This window comes from Vigna umbellata, chromosome 7 (assembly GCF_029865625.1).
Source record: "Vigna umbellata cultivar VRB3 chromosome 7, Vumbellata_1.0, whole genome shotgun sequence".
Classification (NCBI taxonomy): domain Eukaryota; kingdom Viridiplantae; phylum Streptophyta; class Magnoliopsida; order Fabales; family Fabaceae; genus Vigna; species Vigna umbellata.
The window spans coordinates 21,791,010-21,800,048 of record NC_142171.1 but is presented as its reverse complement, the minus strand read 5'-3'; positions in this window follow the sequence as shown (position 1 = coordinate 21,800,048).

The window sequence follows — 9,039 nt, the reverse complement described above, 5'->3', positions numbered from 1 at the left end:
GATTAAGATGCAAGCACAAATTCCATATATGAGAGCTTCAAAAGATTACATTGATTCCCCAACAAACATACAAAGTTTAGTTCACCATATTCATGGTGAACCTAGATGAACAATAATGAAAGAATGAAAGATAAAACCCTAGAAAGGTGAAGAGCTAGCCTGAGCATCCAAGATCCTCCTTCAAAGGGGTGGAAGAGAGAGTGTTTGCTTCGTTTCTGCCAAAGATACAAACCCTAGGACGTCCTAAAGCTTATATACTATTCTAAAATTACAAAAAATCTAGGTCCAAGCCCATAAGTGTGCCGCTTAGCGGTAAATTGCCGCTCAGCGGTAAGTGCGTGAGTAGTTTCTTTCCCTCAGCAGCCATTTTGCCCCTCAGCGGTCCTCCCGTGAGCTCCTGAGTGCCGCTCAACGGTAAACTGCCGTTGAGCGGCACTTGCGGCTTCTCCTTTTGCACTTTTTGATGTCTTTTCTGATTCCATCTCTCTCCTTCTTCACTTCTTTCACTAAATTCACCTTAAAACCTGCACAAACACACTGAAATCAAGCATAAACCTATCCAGCTCTCTTATTTCTGAAAATATGAAGAAAAGCATGATTTCATGCTAGTTTCTAAGTGTTAAAGGTTGCTTTTAGTATCAATTTAAGCATGAAAATAACAGTTTTTCAACTGTTATCACTTCGCTAGTTGGTTAATTTGTGTTGGATTAGAGGTGAGAGGAGTGAATAATTATTGTTAATCTAGGATTGGAAACATTGTAATTGAACTAGTGGCCAACCTATTTTTAATCGTTGTTTTAATATGCATTTGTAATCTTTCTTTTAATTTTAATTTGCAAAATTATCCAAAGCCCCCCCTACCCTAACTTTGTGTCTGAACCTTTGATAAAGTAAGTTGGTCCTTGAGAGACGACCTAGGAGTCACTTCCTAGTATACTGCACTTTAATTGCATATTAATTTTGATTCGGGTACGGCCTCGATTACCAGCCCGACAAAGACCTACTTAGCTCGACAAAGAAGAACTTAGCCTAACAAAGATCAACCTAGCCCGATAAAACCAACTCAGCCCAACATAAATACACACAACACAATCAACTTAAAACACTCGATTTAAAACCTACACAACCTAGATTCCACTAAAAACACCTAAGATTTATCTTAAAACAAGACATTCAACTTATAAACATTACGATACAAACCATAAACAACAGGTTTCAAAACTTAAACAATGTAGATCAAAACCTAGACAACACAGTCCCAATTAAAGACAACTCAATTTCTAACGTTAACAGCATAGATCCACTAAAATCAAAACATATTCTACTTACAAACATTACAATACAAACCATAAACAGCAGGTTTCAAAACATAAACAACACAGATCAAAACCTAGAAAACATGGTTCCAATTAAAGACAACTCAGTTTCTAACATTAACAGCATAGACTGATAAACAAATTTTTAAACCCCGAAAACGGAGTCAAAAACTTGTTAAGACCTTAGCAAGTGTACCGAATCATATCAAGTAATAATAAATGATAGGACCAAGTATCGTTGCCCAAGAGACTCAAAGCACTAAACAATTATGTGATTACTCAACTAATTAAGACTCTACAGAACAAATTTTGGGGTTTTTTGATGCAAATGCAATAAAATAAACATGAATGCAATTTGATCAATTGAGGCTAAACACAAGAATGAATGGATGAAGTTGATGATATTATTGTTGGGTTAGGATTTTACCTAATTTACTCTCATGCATATATGAATTCATCTTCTTCATTAATGTTAATGTCACTTTCTAATTTACCTTAAACCTGATGTCTTGGTGAAGAAAGCCTACTACTAATTATTAGTTCACAATCTCTTGTCTCCCTAGTAATTAATCATGGATTAACTTCGCATAAAAGCTTAAAGGCAATTGAACCTCCTATTCCTATGTCTAGGTAATATTGCTTCTGGGAGAATTTCCCAGTTCTAGATTTTCCCGTATGTGTCCATATCGAAAAAAATCAATGATCATGCAATTGAATGAGTTAAACAAAGCATGCATAGAGTGTAGAGGAAAATCCCTAACAATTAATGAAGTAAAGCATATATAATCAAGAATCAATTCAATACATGAGAGTTTAAGGGGTTACATCTTGTCCAACAACAAATAAGGTTTAGTTCCCCATATTCATCGAGAAACTAGATGAACAATGGAATGAAACAATGAAAGATATAGAAAAACCCTAGAAAGAAAAGAGGAGAGTTGTCACATCCCCAAATCTACCCCAAAGGGGTGAAAAGTGTTTTTCTATGCTTAAGCCATCAAAAGATACAATCCCTAGGACGTGCAAATCCTTAAATAGAACATAGGTTTAATTGCTTCCTTTGTCCCCAGTTTGGTTGAATTGTGTCAAATTCATCCTCATTTTTAAAAAAGTTTCATTGTCGTCCTCACGTGGTGTAAAAGTTTCATTGTCGTCCTCACGTGGTGTAAAAGTGTCAATTGAATCCAAACATAGAAAAAATTTGTGTCAAAGTAGTCATTTTTCCTATATCTCTGTGTCTTCCTTTCATACAATCAAGTACAGATATTCATTTTACCTTATCCAATTTAAGGCTTTTCATAGCTCCAGAGAAGTGACATATGAAAGGAAGACACAGATATATAGGAAAAATGACTACTTTGACACAAATTTTTTCTATGTTTGGATTCAATTGACACTTTTATACCACGTGAGGACGACAATGAAACTTTTTTAAAAATGAGGATGAATTTGACACAATTCAACCAAACTGGGGACAAAGGAAGCAATTAAACCTAGAACATAAAATAACAGAAAACAGGTCCAAGCCCATAAAAATAACAGAAAACAGAACCAAGTCCACATCATCAGCGCTCAGCACCAAAATGGCGCTCAACTGTAGCTACGGCACTGGCGCTCAGCACAACTTTTTCTGCACTCTGGTTGACTTTTCTGCACTCTAGTTGAGTGGTTGACTTTTCTGCATTCTGGTTAATTTTTCTGTATTCTGGTTAATTTTTCTGCATTCTGGTTAACTTTTCTGCATTCCAAAAATAGAAAGAGCTGAAAAAGAAAAAAAAAGAAGAGAATTAGACTCTGGTCAAGCAAAAATGATATACTTGCACTGAGTTTCAGATTTTCCCTTCTTTCACATTTCTCTAACCTATTCCAGATTTCTTTCTCATCCATCTAGCCTTTTCCATTCTCCATTACATTACAACCTATGAAAGTCCTAGTGATCTAGAGTTATCATGATTCAAGCAGTGTCAATTAGAATTTTCCAAAATTGTGAATTGTGGTCTATCATGACATGTGGAGTCAAACACAGGCTGACCTAAACACATGAGTGATTTAAGAGAAACACTTTATCCTGTGAGGTTGAAATTTGGCTGCTACTTCTCTGAGTTGTATCTTTCTGCTTGGTTTAGGTTAAATTTAATTGTTCTTTCCTTGTTAGGTTGCTGAAACTTAGATTTAGAGTTGATGATTCTGTTTGTGCAATTTTGATTAGAGAAAATAGCTATTGTTGTGTGAATTGGTAGAGTTGAGTTAAATGTGATAGACTCTAATTTTCCTAGTTGTCTTTAGTCTTTTCCTTTTTGTTTGAGTCTTTTCTTTTTCTTTTTAGTTTGTCCCTGCCCAGGAGGGCAGTTGTCTAAGTGTGGGGGTGTGATAACTCTCTATATTTGCACTTTTATTTGTGTTTAGAAGTTTAGGTTAGCTTGTTTTTTTTTAATTGGTTAGAATTATGATTGTTTTAGGTTTTTCCTTTAATTCTTTAGTTTTATAAAATTTTAGTTAAAAATGGATTTTTAGTATTTTTTTTTAGTGTTTGTTCATAAATAGGAAATTAGTATTTTTTTTAGAATTCTTTCCTTTATTTTTAGATAGGCTTTTATTTTCTTTAATTTCTGAAATGCTCTTTCCTTTAATTGTTGATTGATTTTCTGCAGATTGGGCCTTGGTCAACTAGGCTAATATTCTTGGTCAACAAAATCAACTTTGGGTTGCACCCGCTGTAATTGGACCCTAAGAGCTTATTGTTGCACCTTTACTGGTCTGGGCCGTGCAAGGCCATTACGCTAGGCTGATCTCCAACTAATTGGAATGCTGTGTTTTGGAGAAGCCAATTAATGAAACGGTGAGTTTCGTTGCAGCTGCCTTAGGGGTTCTGTCTCATGCATTTCATATGAAGAAATCAATCTCTCGAGCATTCTCAATTGGGAGAGAAATGAAACACCCATAAGCTAGGACTTTGAGTGAGAAGAGGACAACTCCATGGGATGCGCGACCCTTACTAGAAGCAGATGACCGGTGGACCTGATGACGTGACCGGAGCGTGATCTTGCCTAGAGAAGAAGCTGACCAGAGCTTCCCGATATAGAGGATCGAATGGCTGGAAACGCAAGCTCGAAGCAAATGAACAGTGGCCGCTGGATCAAGAGCAGGAAGCGTTATAGAGAAGGTTCTTTTTTTTATATTTTTTTCTTTATTTTCTTTCTTTGTTCCAGTCTCTTGTAACCCTATATAAAGGGGCTTCAGCCATGTAAATAGACACACTTTTACACACTTTCACGGAGACGAGACAGTGAGTTTTCTAGTTTACATTTTAGTCTTAGGAGTAGATAGAGAGAACACGAGTTCTAGGGTTCTATCGCGCTTTCAGTAGAGTGGATTCGAATTCTCGTGTTCTTGCACCTCGTTTGTTCGGTACATTTTCGTGTATTCTCGTTCCTTGTTAATAATACTTTTGTTCTTGATGTTCTTATGTGTTGAGTGTTTGTTGATTTTGTTATCTTGATTTTTCTCATTATGTCTGTGTTCTTGATCGATGATGTGCGAGTCTTTCTTGTGTTGTTTCGATTTGAGAAAAAATTGATTTGGACTCTGTGACTCCACACAGTTAAAATTCCTTAGGGAATTACATGACTCCATAGTGAGCATGATTTACCGAGATGTCTTCTCGAGTTGGAGATGAGTCCAATGAATGAAAAATATTGTAATTCATATTTTGTTTCTGTTAGATCATTTTATTTAGGATTTTATATTTTTTTAGAGTAGATTGCATGTTTCAATTGCATTAAGATTAGGTTTTGCATCTGGTGATGATTATAAACATGAATTACGAATTGAACTTGCTGTGATTTGGTATAGTAAGTGGACATTTACCCAATCTAGGTTCTGATTTGGAACTTAAATACCACACAGTGTGATGGAGCCAAATTCCAGAGGAATCCAGTGGCCTGAAGCTCCCAGATCAGAGGTGTGGTAAGTGTGTTGGTGTGCAGCGGACTTGATGGAGTAAATGTTGATGGAGGTGTTTGAATGAAGCAAGGTAGAATGAGTGAAGCCTCTCAGCTCAGAAAGCCTTCATATAATGGAAGGAAGCTTGAGAGAAAATGAAGAAATTGCAAGCAATTTTGACTCAAGAGCAGAATGCAAGACTGGAATATATTTCTCAGCATTTGGGCATAGCTCTAAGTAACTACAAAAGGAAGAGGTCTCCTATTTATAGGAAAATAAGAGCCTCAAATCTGAAATGAAATTCAATCCAAATGCAAATGAAAAAGGCGCCAATTTGCTTCAGCTCCAAACATGCCTCAGCAGCACACGTGAACAGCACCAATTCTGAATTCTTTTTCCAACTCAGCAGTACACGTGAAAGCTGGCCTAGCTGAGTTTTTTTTGATAGCTTTGGCAGCAAGCTTCTCCCTCCAAGTCTCCCTTTTCATGTGCTCAAATGCTATGCTGGCAGCTGCTTCCTCCAATTTTATTAATCCTACAAAACAAAGAAAAAATGTGCTTTTAATTATGGGAAGAAGGATTAATGTAAATTACCTTCCATAGAAGCAAAATAGTATATGGTCCTTCTTCCTCTTGAATCCTCTTTGCCATGGCTCTAGTAAGAGGTCCAATGTGCGTCTTAGATGGTCTTCCATCACAGTGGGTATGATTGTCCAGGATGTCTTCCTGAGTGGTAAATGACTGCTTTTCTACACTAAAATTGGTACTTTTTATTTTGATTCATGATTTCAATCAACCAATCTGCTTCTACTTATTAGTTTAGGTGTTTGCTCATTTGATTCCAGTTTTATTTGAGAATAATATTGGCATGTTTGTTATTAGTTAACTCTGTTTAAAGTAGGATTTGTTGATTCATTTTAAGTTTTATGTTTTACATTATCATTCAGATTTGATGCTTAGTTTAGAAATATATCTTGATTGTTAATGCATTCTTTTAGATTTAGGTTCTGCTTCTGTTATGCATTTCTGTTTCAAAGATTTTCTTTCCTTATTCATTTTAGCATTTGAGTTCTGTTTAGATTGTAGGAAGTTGTAGTAAGTAGATTTTTGTTGCTATTTTGATACTGTTATTTTCTTCTCTTTCATTACATTTCATTATTCTTTTAAATAGATTTTAGTTTATATTAGTTTTAATTCTTTTATTTTAATTTCATTCATTTTAAATGTCCCCGCCTGTTTAGTAGTTAAAAAGTAAATAATTAGTAAATAAAAAGACCTTAACCATACACTTTAATCTTAATTAGCTGAGTCCTAGGATTGATATTCTGGTTGGCCTAGGCTACATTAGTGGGGACCAGATTTGTTCTGCCTTAGGCGACTACAAGGAAGTTTAACAGTCACATGAATCAACTTTTCCTTTCATTTAACCACAAATCAAACACACTCACAAGCAAGTTATCCTCACAAGGACTATTCAAGGCTTGGATTGAGGCTGGGCTAAGAAGAAAATTGGTTTTTTCTAGACAACAAAATTCCTTGAGTTAAGAGAGTGCATAATTCATTTATTCACATTAACAATAATCTCTCTTTCTCCTTTTATGTGAGAAACCAAATCTTCAACTTATGCCCAACTTTCCTTTCATTGAGCTCAACCTTTTATTTTCTTTCTTTTCTTCTCTTTTCTTTTTCTTTTGCTTTTTGTTGTTTCTCAATGCTCTTTGATAAATTTCACAAAGTTCTTTCCGGTTTCTCACCACGCCAAAGTTGAACTATTCTCCATTACCACAAAACATACTCTACTTAACTCAAGGTAAGGATTTCAAAAAGGGTTTTTCCACTTTTCAAATTTAGGCTCAAGGTGCAAAGGTTAGAGAAAACATTGATCTTTATTGGGTTCACCTATAAACATTGGCTCTAAGGGAGAAGAAAAACATAGCCTTGATCATTTGTAACAAGCAAGCAAGTGGTTCAATCATAGAAAATTAGGCAAAATCAATCATGCTTCCAAAGCAATAGCACTCAATCAATTCTGGAGCCTAATCTCTCACAGGTTAACTCAACTTCCACAATTTGATAAACATCCTGCCCAGCATATTAATCACAATTGAAATCATGCATATGTTTTTAACAATACTATGAGCAACCACCATCTATGCTTAAAAAGCCTCAACAATTATTAACTCAACATGCATCATAGAGCAATAGAGAAAACACAAGAATATTACTCATCACAAATAACAGTTCATCACATCATACCAAACCATTGCACACAACTCATTAAACCAAGTAATAAGCAAAAATAAAAATAAAACAAAATTCAAATAAAATAAAGCAAAAACATAAAAATCCTGATCCAGCAGCATTCATCAGTAGATGCCGTCAGTAACATCCATCAGTAGATGCTAATCTTTCTCATCTTCATCGGCATCCATCAGTAGACACCTTCAGTAGCATCCATCAGTAGACGTTTAATCACATAGCATTCATCAGTAGATCCTGTCATCTGAGTCCACCTAGCATCCCTCAGTAGATGTTGTCCAACATCCATCAGTAGATGCTGTAATTCTTGCAAAGCAAATTCAAATCCCAAAAGAAAAAGTCAGAAATTGAGTTGCCTCCCAATAAGCGCTTGTTTACCGTCAGGAGCCTAACACCATTAAGCACAATCTGCATCTATGATATCGGTGTTCCTTTTGCTTTCATCACACCAACTTATCTTCAACGTTCACCATCTTTACCCTCCTTGAATAAGGAGCCTCAATCTCAATAACTCCATTCTCTTTGATATTTTTAACCACTCCAGGCATAGAACTTGTTGAACATGACACTTGAAGGATGGGGCTCAGCGCCCTTAATGGGTGCCCAGGCGCGCCCTACGACCTTCTTTGTCCTTCTTTTCTTGATGATCTTGTACTCCTAGTACATATTTTCTACTTTTATCCTGCAAACACTAAAGAACACTGCACTAGAGCACCTAATTAACACAAACAGATAAAAATTAAATAGATAAAAAGATGAAGAGATAGAAAGATAAAAAGATAGAAAGATAGAAAGATAAACAGATAAAAAATTAAAAAGAAAAAAAAATTAAGAGATAAAAAGATAAAAAGATAGAAAGATAAAAAAAATAAAAAATATAAAAAGGTAAAAAGATAAAAAGATAAAAAGATAAAAAGATGAAAAGATAAGAATAAAAAGATAAACAGATAAAAAGAAAAAAAATAAAAAAGATGAAACAAAACTAAAAAGATAAAAAGAGAAAAAGAGAAAAAGATAAAAAGAGAAAAGGATGAAAACATAGAAAAATAAAAAAACATAAAAAGATAAACAAATAAAAAGATAAGAAGCCTAATCGGTTAAGAATCACACAAATAGAATTGTTATACCACAAGTCTCCGGCAACGACACCAAAAACTTGATACACAAATTTTTAATCCCCGAAAACAGAGTCAAAAACTTGTTACGACCTCGGCAAGTGTACCGAATCGTATCAAGTAATAATAAATGGTAAGACCAAGTATCATTTCCCAAGAGACTCACGACACTAAACAGTTATGTAATTACTCAACTAATTAAGACTCTAAAAAATAAATTTTGGGGTTTTTGGATGCAAATGCAATAAAATAAACATGAATGCAATTTGATCAATTGAGGCTAAACACAAGAATGAATGGATGAAGTTGATGATATTGTTGTTGGGTTTAGATTTCACCTAATTTACTCTCATGCATATATGAATTCATTTTCTTCATTAATGTTAATATCACTTTCTAATTTACCT